A 23,360-nucleotide genomic window follows, 5' to 3' on the forward strand; every position below is an offset into this window, starting at 1 on the left:
AATCAATCCACCTTCTGGGCTTTTTTTTTTGGGAGGTGGGAGGAAATCAGACATCCCGTACAAAACCCACTTGGGAAGTAGTCGATACAGACAAGGAGCCTGGAGCTGTGAGACTCTTGAAGAGGTTGTTATATTTGGCATTTCTGGTATACTGCAACTGCAGCTTATTCCAGTTCCATCCAGTCACAGAACCTGACACGATGAAGGCAGGTTATCCTGACCATTCACGCTGACTTCCTGTTTCTACTTCCTGTTTGTACGTTTTCTCTGCATGCCTTGTTTTCTCTCCTCCAGCTTTTGTTAGCACCTCCTGAATGCATGCTTGGATCTCATCTTGTTTATGCAGGTCTTTCCCAGTCAGACACACGAACCATATGTCAACGTTGTCAGATCCAATTGTATTCTTCTGACTCCCTCAAATAGATCCTGTGCTCCTGGGGGATGTTGTGACAGCGATGTATTTTGTGACTGTACATGCTGATTGTTGTGCAAGTTTCCCTCTGGTGTTTGGAGAAAAATGAAACTTTTCTCCCTGGTATGCTGTGACAGAGCAGCACAGTGGTGTAGTGGTTAGCACTGTTGCCTCACAGCAAGAAGGTTCTGGGTTCGAGCCCAGTGGCTGATGGGGGCCTTTCTGTGTAGAGTTTGCATGTTCTCCCCATGTCTGCATGGGTTTCCTCTCGGTGCTCTGGTTTCCCCCACAGTCCAAAGACATGCAAGTTAGGCTAATTGGTGGCTCTAAATTGACCGTGAGTGTGAATGGTTGTTTGTCTCTATGCGTCAGCCCTGCGATGACCTGGCGGCTTGTCCAGGGTGTACCCTGCCTCTCGCCCATAGTCAGCTGGGATAGGCTCCAGCTTGCCTGCGACCCTGCACAGGATAAGCGGCTACAGATACTGTAATGGATGGATGGTATGCTGTGACGCTTTGCATTGAAGTGAGACATATTTTCCGTTTTTGTTCTGACAAGACATTCAGGATTGTCCAGACGGTGAGTCGGCTAGTCAAAGAAAACATTCACGAGTGGCTGCTGTAGGGATGATGGCTAGTCAGCGTGGTGGTGAAACAACTCAAGGCCGATGATACATAAAGCAGCTGGGTGTATTTTGCTAGTTTGGAAAATATTTCCACATATTGTTTTTATGCTTTTGTGTTAATGAAAGGACCGTTAACACTTTGATATGACTTTGCATGAAGTTTCGAGGTGTGAGACGGCATTTTAAATCCACTCCGTCCCATTTCCTGAATGGAATTCCTCCCGCTTGTCCTTTTAAAGCTAAATACAATTCAAATAAAATGTGTGTGGTGTGGCAGAGTGAATAACATCCTGCTGTTTGAACAAGTGCTTCCTTTCAGAGCCACGGGTTGCACATGGTCATCCAGGCAGATTAGAATCAGATCCGCGACGCATGCTGACTCTAAGATCTAAAATCCAGACTTGTTTTCGGATGGGAGTTGAACATGGTGGAACAACCTCTTAGACACTGCTGATGACATCGCATCCCCCATCCATCATTCAGTTATAAGGTGAACTGCACTACGCTGTGTGCACTCACGTAGCGAATTCCCAGCTTGGGGCCGAACAGAATACATGGAACAATGTTACTTACGGTAATTGCAACAGGATGCAAAAAGAAGGTAACTATATTCTTTTAAGGTTACAGAAAAAAGACATCCTCAGATTACTGATACCTCACTTTGTACCTTGGTTCCATAACCCTACCTGGGGTCATGGGGGCTCTGCTTGAGTGAGTGTTTCACCAGCCTTCTCTACTGTGTACGGTCTTGGGCAATTCTTTGTGTTTCTGCCAGTGTTGTAGTCAAGTCACTAAACCTTGAGTCCGAGTCCAGTCTTGAGTCCCCAGTGTTTGAGTCCGAGAACAAGACTCCACCTGCACCATTTGACGGTATCCTTTGAGTGAAAGTGTCTCTGCTACTGTGTTGGACTAACGTTCCTACTCGACTGCCCCATTTTAGTTAACAGGCTACAGATAAAAAGCTTGTTCATTGCTCAACAAGGCCCGCCCACTATCAACAGGGCAAATAACATGAGAGAGGGTTAACACTAGCTAGTTCACTGCTCAACAAGCAAGCCCCGCCCACTATCAACAGAGCAATGAACATAGCGTGTCACTTCCTTCTCTGGGTGTGGTCTTACAAAATGACGATTGAAATTCGAGGTTGTCCCCATCATCTCTTCGATGGTTCTTCTACATATGGAACACATACTGTAGCAGTGAATTTTTTCCCCACTGCGCGAGAAGTCTGTATAAGCAAAGCAGACAATCCTAGGGGTGTCTCTCCAGACATTTTAGCACCATTAACGTTAGCTTGTTCCGGAACATGACGTACGAGCAGGTGAATGTGCATTCTCTTGCGCAAAATTAGTATTAAAATTAATGTAGATAGGGCGGCACAGTGGTGTAGTGGTTAGCGCTGTCGCCTCACAGCAAGAAGGTCCTGGGTTCGAGCCCTGGGGCCGGCGAGGGCCTTTCTGTGTGGAGTTTGCATGTTCTCCCCGTGTCCGCATGGGTTTCCTCCGGGTGCTCCGGTTTCCCCCACAGTCCAAAGACATGCAGGTTAGGTTAACTGGTGACTCTAAATTGAGCGTAGGTGTGAATGTGAGTGTGAATGGTTGTCTGTGTCTATGTGTCAGCCCTGTGATGACCTGGCGACTTGTCCAGGGTGTACCCCGCCTTTCGCCCGTAGTCAGCTGGGATAGGCTCCAGCTTGCCTGTGACCCTGTAGAAGGATAAAGCGGCTACAGATAATGAGATGAGATGAGATTAACGTAGATATAAATATAAATGTCTTAAGCCAAATTGTTATGGCATGTTACAAAAAAATAAAGAAAAAATGCACAAGTCCGAGTCAAAGTCCGGTTGCATAATTGCAATTAGTAATAAAGATATGGAGTAATTAATCAATCCCTAACGAGCAGTTTCCACACAAATCGCTTCTTCTTTTTCTTCCTCAATTCTTTGCTGATTTTGATGCTTTCAAACATGAAGATCAGAGTACCTAGGGTGCATACTGTATATGTAAATTCTACCCATCCATCCATCCATCCATCCATCCATCCATTATCTGTAGCCGCTTATCCTGTCCTACGGGGTCGCAGGCAAGCTGGAGCCTATCCCAGCTGACTACGGGTGAAAGGCGGGGTTCACCCTGGACAAGTCGCCAGGTCATCACAGGGCTGACACATAGACACAGACAACCATTCACACTCACATTCACACCTACGCTCAATTTAGAGTCACCAGTTAACCTAACCTGCATGTCTTTGGACTGTGGGGGAAACCGGAGCACCCGGAGAAAACCCATGGGGAGAACATGCAAACTCCACACAGAAAGGCCCTCATTGGCCACTGGGCTCAAACCCAGGACCTTCTTGCTGTGAGGTGACAGCGCTAACCACTACACCACCGTGCCGCCCCAAATTCTACCCAGATTTAAAAGTTATGGATGAAATTAAGCCTTAATGAATAGTTGAACAAAAAGGTCAATTCCTCGCCGTTTTGGATTCTTTCCGGCAAATATTTGAACTGGACTGGCTTGAGAGTAGAATTGGCCAAGGAAGGTGGCCCAGTTTAGATCGTTCCTTCTGGACTAGACGGGGTCGGAGTGAGCCGGTCTCGTTCAGAAATTGGAGAGGGGGGCGGCGTACGATTTTTTGGTTGGTACCATACAAGCTTGTTCAATAAAGTGCTTCCGACATTTAATAAGGTGGCTCTCCTTGTTTATGATTTCAGTTTAATTTGCTGAGTTTGATCTCTCAGGCCTGTCTAATCAGACACACTAGTTGTAGATTAGACATGCTGCTGTGTGTCTGATTATTTTCATTAATCTGTTTTACAATTACCAGCCGCCGGACATGCCGTACCGATGTGTGTGTGTGTGTGTGTGTGTGTGTGAGGGTTAGAGAGCTATACCGAGATGGGAATTCAGGATCCATGTAACGAGGGTGATGCAAAAGTCTTTCTGAGTTTTTCCCGTCCCTCGCCGTGATCTCTCTGACATGTTCTCCTGTTATATTCCGGCTTCCTGTGAGCCTCTGCGTTCTTCTCCTTCGCCCCTGGGCTCGCTCGTTGGAAGTGTATAATTGCTCAGGTAATTACACGCTTGTATAGACAGAGAAACCGAGTGTAAATATTGTCTTCAAACATTCATTTATTCAATAATTCAAAGGATGCCAGTTAGCAAAGAAAGCAGCGTGCCTCGGACGCACAGGAGAAGAAGCAACTCGATCAGACGCTCCTTATTGTGTTCGAAGACTGATAACGTGCTCATGCTTGGCTTTATGCCCTTTAATTATAGACCTTGTAGGGATTTTCCTGGTTCAATCATGAATAAAGGAATTATTTGAGAACACAACAAACGACACATCAATCCATAGTTCAGTTCACAGCTGCACACCTCAGAGTCTGGATGTAAGATGTTTGCGATGTACTCTGGATATACAGTGTATTGCAAAAGTATTTATCCCCCTTGGTGTTTGTCTTGTTTTGTCGCATCCATACATCTATTATCTGTAGCCGCTTTATCCTGTTCTACAGGGTCACAGGGAAGCTGGATCCTATCCCAGCTGACTACGGGTGAAAGGCGGGGTTCACCCTGGACAAGTCGCCAGGTCATCACAGGGCTGACACATAGACACAGACAACCATTCACACTCACATTCACACCTACGCTCAATTTAGAGTCACCAGTTAACCTAACCTGCATGTCTTTGGACTGTGGGGGAAACCGGAGCACCCGGAGGAAACCCACGCGGACACGGGGAGAACATGCAAACTCCACACAGAAAGGCTCTCGCCGGCCACGGGGCTCGAACCCAGGACCTTCTTGCTGTGAGGCGACAGCGCTAACCACTACACCACCGTGCCGCCCCATTTTGTCGCATTACAAGCTGGAATTAAAATTGATTTTTGGAGGGTTAGTACCATTTTATTTTTTACAAAACATGCCTACCACTTTAAAGGTGCAACACAAGCAATAATTAAGATGAAAAAAAAAAACAGAAATCTGGAGTGTGCATAGGTATTCACCCCCCAATGTCAATACTTTGTAGAGACACCTTTTGCTGCAATTACAGCTGTAAGTCACTTCTTCTTCTTCTTCTTCTTTATTATTATTATTATTACATACTTTTATTTTCTCACTTTTTTCATTTTTGGTTTGATTTCCACATGATCACGTATTAGTCACGCAGCATCACGTGTCCTTATTTGACTCCAACATGTACAATTTCAGGGCATAAGGCGGTATAACACACCTTCACACTTTGCGTTTTTCACATGATCATGTGTGAAATACGACTCTGTCATTATTGCAGTTAGTTCATGGATAAATTTTCTCTTTTCTGTTGAGACAAAGCACCATTTTACAGTCTAATCATACCATACATCACTTTGTGTGTGTGTGTGTGTGTGTGTGTGTGTGTGTGTGTGTGTGTGTGTGTGTGTGTGTGAATGAAACCAGAGACTGTCCTGAATTATTGCCTTGTCACTTCCAATCTTTCTTGTCATCTTTCATGGCACGAGCTACACGTGAAATCTTTTTGTCACCAAACAGTTTTCAGATTCAGGATCTCATTTTCTGACAACAGCATCCCATTTCCTCCTGAAATCCCAACTCCGATCTTTACTGGTCAGTATCGTGGTAGTTTTCATTTGAGTCTCAGATCCGGGGTGAACTCGTGATTGCGGCGCCATTTAGTCAGAAAAACTCAACACTGAATCCAAGAAAACATGAATTTAACCAATAAACATGTAAAACCATCTGAGAGAGCCAGAGCTCTGTCTCATTTTCTTTCTTTTCCTCTATTTTGGTTGAATATTGATGAGAGAATTAGCGAATACCTAAACATGCTGTTAACTAGCATCGAGACGACCGATATGAAATTATTAAAAGCATTCAAATTATTTATTTAAGATTTATTTATTAAAATTTATCTTTTTTTTGTATACCTCTAATTCAGGAATAATGTTATACCTTCAAGGTGACCTGGTCATTGAAAATGAAGAAATGAATGAAATCACTTCCTCTTTGAGGTGACCGTCAGGAATTTTGGATGACTTTGATGACTTCCTGTTAAACATGTGACTTCTGGAAAGTTCCCAATATTTGAAATGGGGGAAATGTGCTACCAGGGTGGAGTCAAACTAAAATGTGAAATGTGTCATGGACGACTCAGAGAAAAGATTGTGCCAATGAAACAATCATTTAAAACTAGACTGCATTTCCACAGAGGAAATGCAACGTGTGCTTGCTGAGCTATAGAAGAACAGTTATCATGCTAACATGATAACAGACAACATGCTTACTTCAAGCATGTTAACATGCTAACAGCTAGCATACTGATAACAGCTAGCATACTGTTCACAGCTAGCATGTTAACATCTCAATGCGAACATGCTAACAGCTGGCATGCTAACAGTTAGCATTCTAACATCCCAAGCTTAACATCCTAACAGCTAGCATGCTAACCACTAGAAAGCTCACATGCTAAAGGCTAACATGTTAATTGTTAGCATGCGAACACTCTCAGGCCAGTATGTTAATGGCTAACATGATAACAGATAAAATGCTAACATCGAGCATGCTAACAGCTAGCATGCTAAATGCTAACAGCTAGCATACTAATGAGCAAACTGATAACATGTTAACAGCTAGCATGTTAACATGCCAATGCGAACATGCTAACAACTAGCATGCTAACATGCTAAAGGCCTACATGTTAATTGTTAGCATAAGAACACTCTAAGGTCAATATGCTAACAGCTAGCATGCTAATGGAAAACACATTAACTGTTAGTGTGCTAACATGTTGCGACTAATATGCTAACAGCTAGCATGCTAACATGCTAAGGCAAACACATTAACATACCATGACTAACTTGCTAACTGTTGGCATGCTATCATGCTAATGCTAACATGCTACTGAGCAACATTAGCATGTTAGCTGTTAGCATGCTAACATACGGAGGCTAATATGCTAAAAGCTAGCATGCAGACATGCTAGGGCTAACATGCTAAAATACTATGGCCAATATGTTAACTGTTAGCATGCTAACATGCCAAGCCTAACATTTTAACAGCTAGCATACTAACTGCTAGCATGCTAACATGCTAAAGGCTAACATGCTAATTTTTGGCTTGCGGACATGTTGAGAGTAATATGCTAATAGCTAGCATGCTAAGACGAACATGCTAACCTGCTAACTGTTAGCATGCTATCATGCAAATGTTAACATGCTAACAGCTAGCATGCTAACACACAAATGAGTAGCATTAGCATGCTAGCTCTTAGCATGCTAACGCACTGAGGCTAATATGCTAACAGCTAGCATGCTAACTGTTAGCATGCTAACATGCTAATGCTAACATGTTAATATTTTGGCCAACATGCTAACAGCTCGCTTGCTAACAGCTAGCATAACTATAACATGCTAACGGGTAACATGATTTTTGAAACTTTTATAGATGATTGACTGAGTTGAAGGATTATGTCAAGTGTAGTTCCAGTGAATAGGAGATTAATGAATTCAGTTTTATTTTAACATACTGATTGTACTGTCGAGCCGCTTCGTACAAACCTACACCAGAGCGCAAACACACCTTCTTACTCTTTCTTTCTTCCTGAGCGGATGTTAACGCATCTCATCAGCACAATATGATAAAAACGACCCGCTCTCATGTTAGTACGCGTCTGTAAAGGCTGTCTGCTGTCTAAAGCTCCTTGTGTGTCACTTTTTAGAGCTGATTTTCTGTAAAGTGAAGAAATAGTTTTGTGTGACGACACTTCAACACCTCGGCTGGAGAAAACACGGGCGCCATCGCCTCCTGTTCTGGAGAAATGAAGCTAAAATTCATCCGCCGTGTTGTCAAATTTGAAGTCTACGCAGTAGTCGAGTCGTTTGGTAGACTCCGCCCCCTTCTCTGAGCGTACAATGGGAGAAATGATTCTTAAAGTCTTTTTATTCCATGTACTCGGAGAAATTAAATAGTTTCAGCTGGAGATATTTCGTCTAAACTTGGATCACATGACTTAGAAATTTCTTCCATTGCGAGTTAATAACTTATTTAACGTATTTGGGACGCGTAGCTATTCCGAGCGAACTGTAAACTAACTCGCCAGCTTATAAACCCATGCTAATGTTATTGCGAGTGTACGTGCTCACGATGGCTTTGCGGCAAATATTTGATAATTGGCTTTAATCCTGAAATCATACACAGTAGCAATTTGGCAGACGCTGCGCAAAAAACAGAAATCTGTGATGTCAGTGACGTCTCTAAAATCGTGTATACACTTTCACTCTTACGTCATCGTTTCCATCGTAACAACTCATTCGCAAGGATGCTTCATATCAACGCTTCAAAATTATGGTTGCTATAGCAATGTTTGTTTTGTATTTATCATTAACAGTTCTGTGCATTACTCTTTATTTCAATGTCATCTCATTAGTCTCTTTATTAAAACCAATAACAAAAGTATTGGCACCCTCGGTTTCGTTTGGACCACCTTTACAATGAACCTGTTTTGTCCACCTGTTCATCATACGTTTTAATGTCACTGTAAAATAAAAATAATTTGTAGAATACGTATTAAAATAGGCAATAAATGAATTAGCTTTATATACACAGTATATTTTTATATATTCGGTAAACACACATCAGTCCGTGGAAAGAGCACAAGAGGTCTTGGTATTTCACCCGTTCCTGTTCTCATCTCATCTGATCGTCTGGTGTGATTTTCAAATAAAAGCCAATGCTAACCTGAGTGTAGCGCATCATCGATCATGTGGCTCTGACACCGTGTGTGATTCCCAGGAGTTCATGCCTCCTCAGCCGGATCTGTAACTCCTGACCTCCTTTAGCTGTGGGAAGCTTTTCAGGACGTTTCAGAACCTTGCTTTTATGATTAAATCTCACCATGGGAACGGATTTGAGTGTGGTGAGTGGTCAAAGTGATGAAATTTGTCAATTTTGTCACATCCTTTTAACAAACAAAGCTGAACATCCTACTGAGAGTTGTTATTTAGGACTGAATGCAAACCAGGCGAGTGTTATTGCATCATAAAAACCAAGAGCCAATCAGCTTCAACAGGGAAATGAGCAGAGAGACTACGAGCCCTGCAGATTCCATCCTCAAAATAGATTTTGTAAATGCTTGATGTGTTTTTATACTGTTAAGCAACACTTTGGGGCAAAATCTACAACAATCAGGTCTTCCCAAAAGTATGTGCACCCCGACCATCCCTCATCTCATCTCATCTCATCTCATTATCTCTAGCCGCTTTATCCTTCTACAGGGTCGCAGGCAAGCTGGATCCTATCCCAGCTGACTACAGGCGAAAGGCGGGGTACACCCTGGACAAGTCGCCAGGTCATCACAGGGCTGACACATAGACACAGACAACCATTCACACTCACATTCACACCTACGCTCAATTTAGAGTCACCAGTTAACCTAACCTGCATGTCTTTGGACTGTGGGGGAAACCGGAGCACCCGGAGGAAACCCACGCGGACACGGGGAGAACATGCAAACTCCGCACAGAAAGGCCCTCGCCGACCACGGGGCTCGAACCCAGACCTTCTTGCTGTGAGGCGACAGCGCTAACCACTACACCACCATGCCGCCCCCCCCGACCATCCCAAGTCCCCAAAATGTGAAGAACACAATTGTGTAGAACATCTCTGTACACTGTAGCATTACAATTTCCCTTCATGGGGACCAACAGGTCCAAACCTGTTCCAGCACAACGATGCCGCTGTGCACAAAGTGAGCTCCATGAAGACATGAGATGTGTTCGGACCCAAGGAACTTTTTCATAGTTCTTAGAACTGTTGGAGGAAGTTCACTCTTTTTGTGTGTTCTCATTACAGGAACTGAGGACAATTGCAGTTCTTAGAACGCTGTGTTGAGGGACTTTTTTTTTTAGCTTTGACTTCAGGGTAGGTTCTCTCCCAGCACAAGAGGAACCATGAGTGATGCAAGTGTGTGTTGATTGGTCGAACATGAGTCAATGCAGCAGCAATGACCACCATTTTTAAATATCTGTGCAAAATGTGCACCATGGAAATAACAGCTCTTAACGTAAGCGTTAAAAATGAAAAAAAAAAAAAACATGGACAAATGGACTGACAGTGAAGTCCAGGCTTTACTGAGTGTAAATACAATGAAGGAAATACACAATTTTGACACATCTAAGCAAAATATAAAAACCTTCACTAGCATTTCCTGCTAATATCACATTAACAATCCAGTTTACATCACTTTATTGTTCCTCCTGGTGGTGCAAAAGCAAACAGATAAAACCTCCTTGAAGGTCTGTAGTTCTCAGAGGAGATCTTCAGGGTGTAGTTCCTCTCGATAAGTCCCAGGACCTGTTTGGTCTGAAAGCACTTCTGCTGTATGAAGGTTGGAATGAAGAACTCGAGTGTCCTGAACTGAGCCCTGACTGAACTCAACCCCACTGAACACCTTCTTGGGATGAACTGGAACTGGAGCATCCTCAACCTCAACATCCCAACACCAGTGTCTGATCTCACTAATGTGCGAGTGTCTGATTGAACTAGTAGCTGATTGAACACAAATCCACACAGCCATGCCCCAAAATCTAGAGGAAAGCCTTCCCAGAACAGAAGAGTGGAGCTTATTATAATAGGAAAGAGGAAATAAATCTGGAATGATCCATCCACCTGCTGTTTGATGCAGTTCTCTAATCAGCCGATCCCTTGATGCATCAAATCACACAGATACAAATCCAGAGCTTCAGCTAATTAATGTTCACAATGTTCAAACATCAGAATGGGGAAAATTGTGATCTCACAGTGATGTGTGACTTTCTTTCACTGTGTGTGGTATGGGTGTTGATTTGAACCAGATGAGTATTTTTGGTTTGAGTATTTCAGAAACTGCTGATCTCCTGGGGTTTTCACAGAATACAGGTCATTTCATCCAATGACCATTTCGTCCAAAGTCTTTTTCATACGCACTGTCAATTATTTTATATTTCAGGTATTTATTTGCTCCTAAAAACCGAGGAATATTCAATGGAATCCTGGGCCGAGGCACAGTCCTACTGACCTGAGACCATGCTCTTTCGAAGGGGGAAGCTTAGAGGAAGGTGCCTGTAAAATTTGGCTTCGCTGTGAGCTCCGTTGGCTGAATTATTAATTTTTGAAGCTTTCTGGATCATATTCAATCTTACGGCATTTGCTTAAAAAAATGCTTTCTGCTTCAGTCAAATTCTATTGAGAATTCTTCATTTTCTAACAAATGAATACCTCATCTCATCTCATCATCTCTAGTCACTTTATCCTGTTCTACAGGGTCGCAGGCAAGCTGGAGCCTATCCCAGCTGACTACGGGTGAAAGGCGGGGTACAGCCTGGACAAGTCGCCAGGTCATCACAGGGCTGACACATAGACACCCATTCACACTCACATTCACACCTACGCTCAATTTAGAGTCACCAGTTAACCTAACCTGCATGTCTTTGGACTGTGGGGGAAACCGGAGCACCCGGAGGAAACCCACGCGGACAACATGCAAACTCCGCACAGAAAGGGCCTCGCCGGCCACGGGGCTCGAACCCGGACCTTCTTGCTGTGAGGCGACAGCGCTAACCACTACACCACCGTGCCGCCCCAAATGAATACCTGAAATATAAAATAATGGATATGAAAAAGGCTTTGGACAAAATGTCTCAACTATTGGATGAAGTGTCCTGATCCCATTTTCACACACAACAGTCTCTAGAGTTTACACAGAATGGTGTGAAAAATAAACAAAGAAACACTTAGTGAATGAGGGATCGATAGTTCTGTGGGCGGAAACAAATGCCTTGTTGATAAAAGAGGTCAGAGATCAGAAAATGGCCAGATTGGTTCGAGCTTTTTTGCCAGGAAGGATATAGTAACTTAGGATTAGTCCTGGGTATGGCTTTAAACTGCAACCAGTGGTGAGTCTCAGGTCTGGGATGACTTGAGTATTGGGGAAAGTGGAGTTACTCCTTAATCACCATTGCTCCCAGGTCCGCTCTGAACCAGAGTGGTAGCACCTGCCTGGGTTCCAGCTATAGGTCAAATAGTACATCATCAATAAGGTGTTGGCAGCAGGGTGCTTTTCGGTGCAGTGTGGCAGATGAACCCAACAGGGTCAATGGTGCACCACCAGATGACATGTGGAAGAGCCACTCAAATGGCCAACGGATGGCATCACTCAGCAAGTTAGTTGTCTCTGCGGGGCAACTTCCATACCCGTCAGATCTGTGGCACTTTTGTGCACCATTTGGCATCAGATCTGGAGGTCCAGAGAGACAACACGATGGAGGCACGACATCTTATCTTACTGCACAAGATGCTTCATTAGGAAAGGAGAATAGTATGCGAGAGCTCATGAGGCCAGACATTCCATGGCGGCTTGGTTTGGCCATTTGTGCCGCCGCTGCGGGCGACTCTGTCACTCTGGTGCAGGCCTCACGGCTCATCTGCATTTCCAGAGCACATCCTAATGAAGCAGTCATCATCGCTAGTGATGGACAGCCGCTGATGATGACGAGTAACTCATATAATCACTCGTTACAACCGTGGTAAGCAGAAAAGCATCTCAGCATGCAACAGAAAACAAAAGAACACATTGGGTTCTACTCCTGGGGCCAAGAACAGGAATCTTAGAATCAACAACAAGTTTCTACTGAAGTGGCTGGGGAGAGTTGTCAAAGACATTTCTATTCAGTGTAGAAAAAATGTTTTCTGGTGGATCAAGATTTACATCCTTCACTCTTCCTCCTCCTTCCTTCACTCCTGCCTTCAGAAAGCTGCACAGTATAAATACAGTCTTGTGATTTTGTGCAATAAAACGTTGCCACTCTTTTCGTGGTCAAAGCTTGGTGTGTGAACGTAATCATGATGTCCTGCAGCACTTTTCTTAAGTCAAAACCTTCAGTCTAATTTGTTGGTTCAGCAATAATTAGTAGGTTAAACAGCTGTTGATCTACAACCTTCTGGTTTCTTTGCTTTCTGTCTTTTAATCCTCTGGTTATTAAATTACTTGACTTATCTAATTAAGGAACCTTTTCATCTCAGTTCCAGCGGTACTCTCTGAAGGGTTCTGGTCCGAGCAGGGAGTCTGATGATGACTAAATACACTGTATGTGTTTTTTTTCCTGTATATTATGTAAAAACACATGTGGTTTGTTATGTATCTGTTATACTGTGGAGGCGTGGGTTCAGATCCCACTTCTGACACCACCATTTATAGCAAAGCAAGAGAACAGTTTCCTTTTCCTGTCTTGAACCCAGGTCTACAGGGTACCCAACCTGCACCCTGACTACAACACCAAAGAGTCAGGCTTATTGGCATGGTATTCAGAACACATACTCAACTGTAGTGATGGGCACGCCATCACACTGCCCTCCCCTTCGGGAGGCGCACCCGTGCACTTCACACACACACAGGCAGCCCTCAAACATCCCCAGCCATACTTCTCCCATACCAGGGTGCCCCACGCACTCATGCGTCACCCATCTCTGGGGTCCTCACACAGGGGCCACCTATCCTGGGGGTCCCTTGTACGTTCATGATATGTAAAGTGAAATATTTCAATACATATTTTTTATTTTATTTTGGTGATTATGGCATACAGCTCATGACAATCAGAAATATGGTATCTCAAATTATTAGAATATTTCATTTCGAGTTTGAGTAAAACAGTATAAATCCCGTGTATCTCTCGGTCTAGTTCAGCACACGCAGTCACAATCATGTTGAAGACTGCTGACTTGAGAGTTGTCCAGAAGATGATCATCGACACCGTCCACAAAGAGAGGAAGCCACAGAAGGTTATTGCTGAAAAGGCTGGCTGGAAAAGGTGCACAAGCAACAGGGATGAGTGCAGTCTTGAGAGGATTGTCAAGAAAAGTTGATTCAAGAACTTGGGAGAGTTTCACAAGGAGTGGACTGAGGCTGGTGTCAGTGCATCAAGAGCCACCATGCACAGACGTCTTCAGGAAAGGGGCTACAACTGTTGCATTCCTAATATCAAGCCCCTCCTGAACCAGAGACAGCGTCAGAAGAGTCTTACCTGGGTGAGGGAGAGAAAGAACTGGATTGTTGCTGTCAATGTTTTCATCCCATTTCAATAAGTTAATTATTACATTTACCAACTTTGTTGGAGGGGGTTATGTTTTCTTCTGTGTTTTGTTTGTTTGTTCCCAATGTAAGTAAAAAAATAGTGAACAGATTTTGATGAAATCTGGAGGAAAGGTGATCCATGGGCCAAGGAACAAATGATTAGATTTTGATGCAGTTTGATCAGGACATTTATGCCGATCCAGGATTTTTTTCCCCAATGTAACTCAAAAAGTAGTGAACGGATTTGGATGAAATTTGGTGGACAGCTTTAGTATTATCCTATGTTCTCGTGATTTGATTTAGGAGTTGGTAATTTATAGCTTGGTGGAGATATGGACTACTCTACCAAATGTCCTTCTAGTTTCTTGTTGTTTCGTATTAATTTAATGCAGCACAAGTACATTGCTGGGGCTGCAATATAAAATCGCAGTTATGAATTTATAAAGGTGGAGACACATTCTGACATACTGTATTTATAACTTCAAGTTTAGCACTGGGGATTGAGCGTCAAGGAATGTTATGTGTAAATTCAGTTAAAAATGTCATGCTATACACTCACAAGCACGCCATTAGCATGACACAGACTTTTAATACCACTGACATTAGATAAGATAAGATAAACTTTATTCATCCCTCAGTAGGGAAATTTACATGTTACAGCAGCTCACAGATAGAAAAAGAGTCACGAATGAACAATCACAAAAAATATAGTGCAATAAAAGTATAAAAACCTATAGAAAAAAAATATATATATATGGCTACAGTTATTGACAGTCCATAATTATCGACGCCTTTTCAGATTTACCAATAAAAAAACTATTTTACAAAGGTGAGTTTCAGTTCCTACAGTTATTATTGGTTAAATAATCAACCGGAAGACCCACCTCACCCTTTGATCTTGTCATCTGATGACACAGTTCGTTACCTGAGATGGAATTTTTTCCGCACGATCAGCAATTTTTCGGAAAACCCGGACATTATCATCACAGGATTGGCATGGTGGAAAGATCATGGACATGTCTTTACTGACCAAATTCACCAATATTTCATGATCTCCTCGTCAAAACCTACTTTGCTTCTCACTCTTTCATTTGACAGTCTCCATTTTGTATCTAAACACGCGTTTGAGAAGTCACTCACGTGAGGTGTCGATAATAGTGATCACTTTCCACTAACAGTGTCCACCATTATCGACACCCTGTGGGATTAAGGGACATTTACAATATCAGGAGACATTTTATATTTTGGTTCAAGGAATGATGTGCGACTTTTGACCTGGATGTTCATGTGGTTACAATCTCAATTTCCTGTTGACATTTATTGGTAAACGACAAAACTAGAAATTAATACAAACAACAACGAATGATGAACAAAATGTGATCTACGAAAATACTTAGAAAGTGGAACAAAAAGATTTTCTGATGCAGGTTCATTTGTTTACGAACATTAGAATTACTTCCTCATTTACGTAAACACCGACATCCATATATTTATATAAAAGATATTTTGGACTAAATATAAGTCTATGGAAAACACAATTTAAATAAAAACTATGTTTCATTAACTTAATACCACATACTGATTATTTTTTATATATATAAATAATCATCTGGATGTCAATAATTGTGGAACGGTGTCGATAACTGTGGACAAAGGTGTCAATAATTGTGGAACAGTGTCACGTGATCTGATACGGTAAGTAATCAGGAATCAACTCCTTTTTTCTCCCCAGTGTATGTTTGAGTAATTATTCATGCACAATTTACGTATTGAAAGTCTTTTCTACTTTTGCAATGGCCAAAAGATCGTTAAGACATCGATAATTGTATACATGTACAGTATGTATAAAAATAAAGTAAAAAAGTAAAAACGTGCTATGTACATCATATACACAACGAAATAAGAATATCTCTTTGACTGAAATAGAATATTGCACTCATAAAATACTTGCAGCTTGAATAGAAATCGAATATTGCACTGTAGAAATCAGAATGAATAAGTGGAACAATTCAACATCTTTAAAACATTTACACACAGCTTTAGTAAAAGATTAATGAATGAGATTTGTTGTCGCAGCAGCATATGACTGGTTAGTGTTATTGCATCATGAGAAAGAAGAGCCAATCAGATTCATATATGCAAATGTGGGCCACTGGTTTATCAGGAAGGGGAAGGAAACATGCTGGGTTTGACCACTGAGCTCTATATAAAATCTGGAGAGCTTAGAGCATATTTCCAGCTGTCAAGATGAGTGAAGCCATCTGGCCGCCATCTTACCACTCCCATCGCGTGTATTTGGTTTATGTGTTAATTCCTTACATATCTTTATAGTGCTCCGCTTCACTGTTATTGTTTTTTCCTTTTCCAGTCCAGTCTCTGATCATTTTTTTTGAACCGCTCTTTAATGACTATAATTATTTCAACGGAGATTATTTCAGTTTTTCTCTTACACAGTGTATCTTTCTCTTTTGTATAGGTCTTCTTCATTTTATTTATTTATTTATTATACCGGTACCAACACAAAGGCTGTACAATAAGTCCTTTCTATTCAGGACAGTTGTTGCAACAGGATTATTTTCTCATGTTATTTGCCATTTTCACTTCATTCTCACAGTTGTGTCTTAACAGTATTTATTGGTCACATAATTCACCTTCACAATATTCATGCAGCTTGTGACCAGTAAATACTGTTAAGACACGACTGTGAGAATGAAGTGAAAATGGCAAATAACATGAGAAAATAATCCTGTTTCAACAACTTTCCTGAATAGAAAGGACTTATTGTACAGCCTTTGTGTTGGTAAAATAAATAAATAAATAAAAGGAAGAAGAACTATACAAAAGAGAAAGATACACTGTATAGGAGAAAAATTGAAATAATCTACGTTGAAATAATTATAGTTGTTAAAGAGCCATTCAAAAAAAATGATCAGAGACTGGACTGGAAAAGGAAAAAACTATAACAGTGAAATGGAGTGCTATAAAGATATGTAAGGAATGGGGGTGAAGTGGAGAAAATAAGAGGAGGTAATGAAAGGCAAGGCAAGGCAAGTTTATTTATATAGCACATTTCATACACAGGGCGGCACGGTGGTGTAGTGGTTAGCGCTGTCACCTCACAGCAAGAAGGTCTGGGTTCGAGCCCCGTGGCCGGCGAGGGCTTTTCTGTGCGGAGTTTGCATGTTCTCCCCGTGTCCGCGTGGGTTTCCTCCGGGTGCTCCGGTTTCCCCCACAGTCCAAAGACATGCAGGTTAGGTTAACTGGTGACTCTAAATTGACCGTAGGTGTGAATGTGAGTGTGAATGGTTGTCTGTGTCTATGTGTCAGCCCTGTGATGACCTGGCGACTTGTCCAGGGTGTACCCCGCCTTTCGCCCGTAGTCAGCTGGGATAGGCTCCAGCTTGCCTGCGACCCTGTAGAACAGGATAAAGCGGCTAGAGATAATGAGATGAGATGAGATGAGATGAGATGAGATGAGATTTCATACACAGTGGCAATTCAATGTGCTTTCCAGAGATAAAGGCAAAACAGTAAACAACAGAAAATAAAATTACATAAAATAAATGGGGAAGAAGAGAGAAAAAAATAAGAAGAATTAAACAATAGTAGAAATAAAATAATAAAATGAAGTAAAAGTTCAGTAAAAAACAGCAGAATAAAATAGAATAAAAGTTAAGTAAAGTTTAAAACATGTAAAGATGATGATATTTATCAGTTAGCAGAAAGCATCTGAAAACAGCTTGGTCTTTAACCTAGATTTGAAGCTGCCAACAGCAGGAGCATTTTTGATGTCCTCTGGCAGTTGGTTCCATAGCTGTACTGCATAGTAGCTAAAAGCTGCTTCACCACACTTTGTTTTAACAACAGGTTTTACCAGTAAATTCTGCTGCTACGATCTGGTAGATCTGATTGGGTTAGGCCGCTGCAACATATCAGAGAGGTAATTGGGCCCTGTACCATTTAGAGATTTGTACACCAGCAGCAATGCTTTAAAGTCAATTCTGTAGCTTACTGGAAGCCAGTGAAGGGACCTTAGAATTGGAGTAATGTGCTCTGTTCTTTTTGTTCGTGTGAGAACCCTCGCCGCTGCATTTTGAATTACCTGAAGTCGTTTGATGGTCTTTTTTGGCAGGCCTGTGAAAAGGCCATTGCAGTAATCAACCCTACTAGAGATGAAGGCATGTATAAGTTTTTCCAGATCATTTTTTGACACAAGTCATCTTAGTTTGGAAATGTTTTTTAGGTGATAAAATGCCGATTTAGTGATTGCTTTCATGTGACTGTCAAAGTTTAGCTCGCTGTCAATGAAAACACCAAGATTTTTAACCATATCTTTTGTTTTAATCCCCTTTGTGTCAAGAATAGTGGTAATCCTGAGTCTTTCATCTTTTTCCCAAATAGAATTACTTCTGTTTTATCTGTGTTCAGCTGAAGAAAATTTTGTGACATCCAGTTGTTGATTTGGTCGATACACTGGTAGAGACATTCAAGGGGGGCATAATCATTAGGTGATAGAGCAAAATAAATTTGGGTGTCATCTGCATAGCATTGATACAAAATTGAGTCGTTCTTGATAATTTGTCCAAGTGGGAGCATGTAAAGGTTGATTAGTAATGGTCCAAGGATCGACCCCTGGGGGACACCACAGGTCAAGGACATTGATGTTGAGGTACAATTTCCCATGGTAACAAAGAAGCTTCTGTCTTTTAAGTATGATTTTAACCAATTGATAACTTTACCAGTCAACCCAACCCAGTGTTCAAGTCGATATAGCAGTATGTTGTGATCAACAGTATCAAAAGCTGCACTGAGGTCCAGTAACACCAGGACCGATGTTTTGCCTGCATCAGTATTAAGACGTATGTCATTTATAACTTTAATCAGCGCTGTTTCAGTGCTATGATTGACACGAAATCTTGACTGAAGGTTATCAAAACAGCTGTTTGATATTAAGAAGGCAGTTAATTGATCGAAGACAATTTTTTCAAGGATTTTCCCGATGAATGGTAGATTTGATATTGGCTTGTAGTTGTTCAATACCGAAGCATCCAGATTATTCTTTTTAAGTAGGGGCTTTACAACGGCTTTTTTTCAGGGACACAGGAAAAATGCCAGTCTCTAGGGAAAGGAAAACAAAGTCACTTTTCTTGGTGCAAATTTTATCAGATACGACACCTTAACACATAAACCAAATACACATGATGTGAGTGGTAAGATGGCGGTCAGATAGCTTCACTTGTCTCTACAGCGGGGAATAGGCTCTGAGCACTCCAGATTTTATATACAGTGGTGCTTGAAAGTTTGTGAACCCTTTAGAATTTTCTATATTTCTGCATAAATATGACCTAAAACATCATCAGATTTTCACACAAGTCCTAAAAGTAGATAAAGAGAACCCAGTTAAACAAATGAGACAAAAATATTATACTTGGTCATTTATTTATTGAGGAAAATGATCCAATATTACATATCTGTGAGTGGCAAAAGTATGTGAACCTTTGCTTTCAGTATCTGGTGTGACCCCCTTGTGCAGCAATAACTGCAACTAAACGTTTGCGGTAACTGTTGATCAGTCCTGCACACCGGCTTGGAGGAATTTTAGCCCATTCCTCCATACAGAACAGCTTCAACTCTGGGATGTTGGTGGGTTTCCTCACATGAACTGCTCGCTTCAGGTCCTTCCACAACGTTTCCATTGGATTAAGTTCAGGACTTTGACTTGGCCATTCCAAAACGTTAACTTTATTCTTCTTTAACCATTCTTTGGAAGAACGACTTGTGTGCTTAGGGTTGTTGTCTTGCTGCATGACCCACCTTCTCTTGAGATTCAGTTCATGGACAGATGTCCTGACATTTTCCTTTAGAATTCGCTGGTATAATTCAGAATTCATTGTTCCATCAATGATGGCAAGCCGTCCTGGCCCAGATGCAGCAAAACAGGCCCAAACCATGATACTACCACCACCATGTTTCACAGATGGGATAAGGTTCTTATGCTGGAATGCAGTGTTTTCCTTTCTCCAAACATAACGCTTCTCATTTAAACCAAAAAGTTCTATTTTGGTCTCATCCATCCACAAAATATTTTTCCAATAGCCTTCTGGCTTGTCCACGTGCTCTTTAGCAAACTGCAGATGAGCAGCAATGTTCTTTTTGGAGAGCAGTGGCTTTCTCCTTGCAACCCTGCCATGCACACCATTGTTGTTCAGTGTTCTCCTGATGGTGGACTCATGAACATTAACATTAGCCAATGTGAGAGAGGCCTTCAGTTGCTTAGAAGTTACCCTGGGGTCCTTTGTGACCTCGCCAACTATTACATGCCTTGCTCTTGGAGTGATCTTTGTTGGTCGACCACTCCTGGGGAGGGTAACAATGGTCTTGAATTTCCTCCATTTGTACACAATCTGTGTGACTGTGGATTGGTGGAGTCCAAACTCTTTAGAGATGGTTTTGTAACCTTTTCCAGCCTGATGAGCATCAACAACACTTTTTCTGAGGTCCTCAGAAATCTCCTTTGTTCATGCCATGATACACTTCCACAAACATGTGTTGTGAAGCTCAGACTTTGATAGATCCCTGTTCTTTAAATAAAACAGGGTGCCCACTCACACCTGATTGTCATCCCATTGATTGAAAACACCTGACTCTAATTTCACCTTCAAATTAACTGCTAATCCTAGAGGTTCACATACTTTTGCCACTCACAGATATGTAATATTGGATCATTTTCCTCAATAAGTAAATGACCAAGTATAATATTTTTGTCTCATTTGTTTAACTGGGTTCTCTTTATCTACTTTTAGGACTTGTGTGAAAATCTGATGATGTTTTAGGTCATATTTATGCAGAAATATAGAAAATTCTAAAGGGTTCACAAACTTTCAAGCACCACTGTAGAGCTCAGTGGGTTAGACACATCTGTACTTTTTCCTCAAGTATTCGTAAAATCTAGATTTCTTGACATCACATCAGTGGATGTTTTTGGTATTACTTAAAAAACCAAACCTTTTTCTGCAGTCAAGAAAGATATTTTTCTGTATAGTGGAAAAAAAAAAACCATTGACATTTGTTCTAAACTTTGCACTGAATTAGGTGAACATAGTTATGTGTAAAACATGAATACATCAAGAAAGGATTATTTAAACCAGAATGTCATCAAAACAACCATGACGACCAAAACATCAATCAGAACTGAAATGTGACGATGTGAGACAGGACCAACCTCCACGACAAACTGTTTACAACAGAGGACTAAATTTTATTCCCCGAGGAAAGATCTATCCAAAACATCGATCAGAACTGAATTCGGATGATAAATCAGAGTGGAGATACAATTCTAGTCAGAAGGAAATGTCTGAAGTTGACCTGATTACTAATTTGTTAGGGAAAAAAATCGACAATACAACGACCAAGTGTTGTACAGAAGGCCGAGTTCTTTCAAATAAAACAGTCAGAATTGAAGTCCATTGAGAACTGAGGGATGAGACTGAGGAAGTTTTATTCCTTGAGAGAAGATCTACGCAAAACATCGATCAGAACTGGGTGAGAAATCAGAGAGGAAATACAATTCTAGTGAGAAGCCTTGTGGAAAATTAATTAATTTGGCCTAATTAGTAACTCATTAGCAAAAAAGCTGACAAAACAACGACCAGGTTTTGTGCGGAGTGATGAGTTCTTTCAAACAAAATTACCGGAATGGAAATCCGATTTAAGTGAATTGTGGATGACAGATGGATGACGGACGCCACGCCATGGTGACAGCTCATCAGCCTTATGGACAGATGAGCTAATAAAAAAAAAAAAAATTAAAAACCGTATCATATGCATATCTGAGACCCTGCTATGTTAATGCTAGCAATGAACAAAGAGATGAGAGAAAAAGAGAGAAAAGTAGCTCCGTTGGGGATCGCTGTGCTACCTGTTCCCACTGCTGCAGTTATGAGTTGTTGGTTTTTTTTTTTAACTTTGAATATCTCAAAATGGGAAATATCTCCAGACTTCAAAAAGTGGAAGTGAGCAGTGTGGCCTGTGAGAGGTACGGAGAAGCGTGGCCTCTATATGTCAGCGAGAAGGAAAACGAAGTAGTCCCTCTGCTCCTCCCTTCGCTGTCAGATCGACACACGCTGCAAGTGCTGCAATTTCACACTCGGCCGTGCCTCGCAGTTTGGCATTTGCTGCTTTTACAGAGGTCGTGTGTATATGTGTGTGTGTGTGTGCGTGCGTGCGAAAGACAGAGCAGACAGTTAGAGAAAAAAGTGCTGAAAGATAAAAAATCCATCCCCCTGTGGAAGCAGACACTGACACGTCGATGCACTCTTCTACTTGAAATGCGCTGCAGGAATTCCATCGAGAGGTGACAGCAAATGAATCCGGTATGTCTGATTGTTCCCGAGGCCACCGTATCAAAGAGACCCACCAGCATCAACACACACCTTTATGCTTAAATGGTACAACAGCCTCCAGCACATCATCCTCCATCTGCTTTCAGAGATACACAGCAATCCTGGAAGACTTTCACTTCTTATTTTCAAGTTAGTATGACTCTATTTTTTCTTTTTTGCTCCTGGATTAACAGGCGCTGGAGTAACAGTGGTCCGAGCTCCTTGCAGCATGCCACATGTTGCCATAATCCCTCGCTAACGCTGTTTCTCCTGCCTGGAAGCTGTTCAAACCTTGGCCAAATTTCCCAGCCTTTCCTTTATCACCTCTCTCTTAACTTCAAACCTCCAGGAGCGAAACTTATAACTCTCAGCCGCTCGATGTTCATGGCAACTAATCCACAACCCATATGTGTGTGTGTGTGTTTGTGTGTGTGCTTCCCATCATGTAACCCTTAATCAAAAATGTACATGCTAAGAGTTCGTTTTACACTAAAATCCAGGATATGTAGTCCTACTGCTTATCTTCATCACAGGGTAAAATACTGAATGTTTGTTTAAATGGTCCAAGCGAGACAATGGGGTGCCAATACTTTCATCTTAAAGGGGAACTGTAGGCAAATTTTTTTATTATCAAAATTCTATTTATCTCATTTTATTAAATATCAGAATGCATTTTTGATCGCTATTTTGTCGCTGCTATAGTAAGTTATGAGTGTTTGAAATTTGCTCTGTAATATATCAGTCCGTATGTCAAAGCAATGGCCGTAAACAAGATTCGTTGAGGCCTGTGCGAGACGTCGTAGGACGGAAGTAAAACATACAGCGGAAAT

This window comes from Neoarius graeffei, chromosome 3 (genome assembly GCF_027579695.1).
Source record: "Neoarius graeffei isolate fNeoGra1 chromosome 3, fNeoGra1.pri, whole genome shotgun sequence".
Taxonomy (NCBI): domain Eukaryota; kingdom Metazoa; phylum Chordata; class Actinopteri; order Siluriformes; family Ariidae; genus Neoarius; species Neoarius graeffei.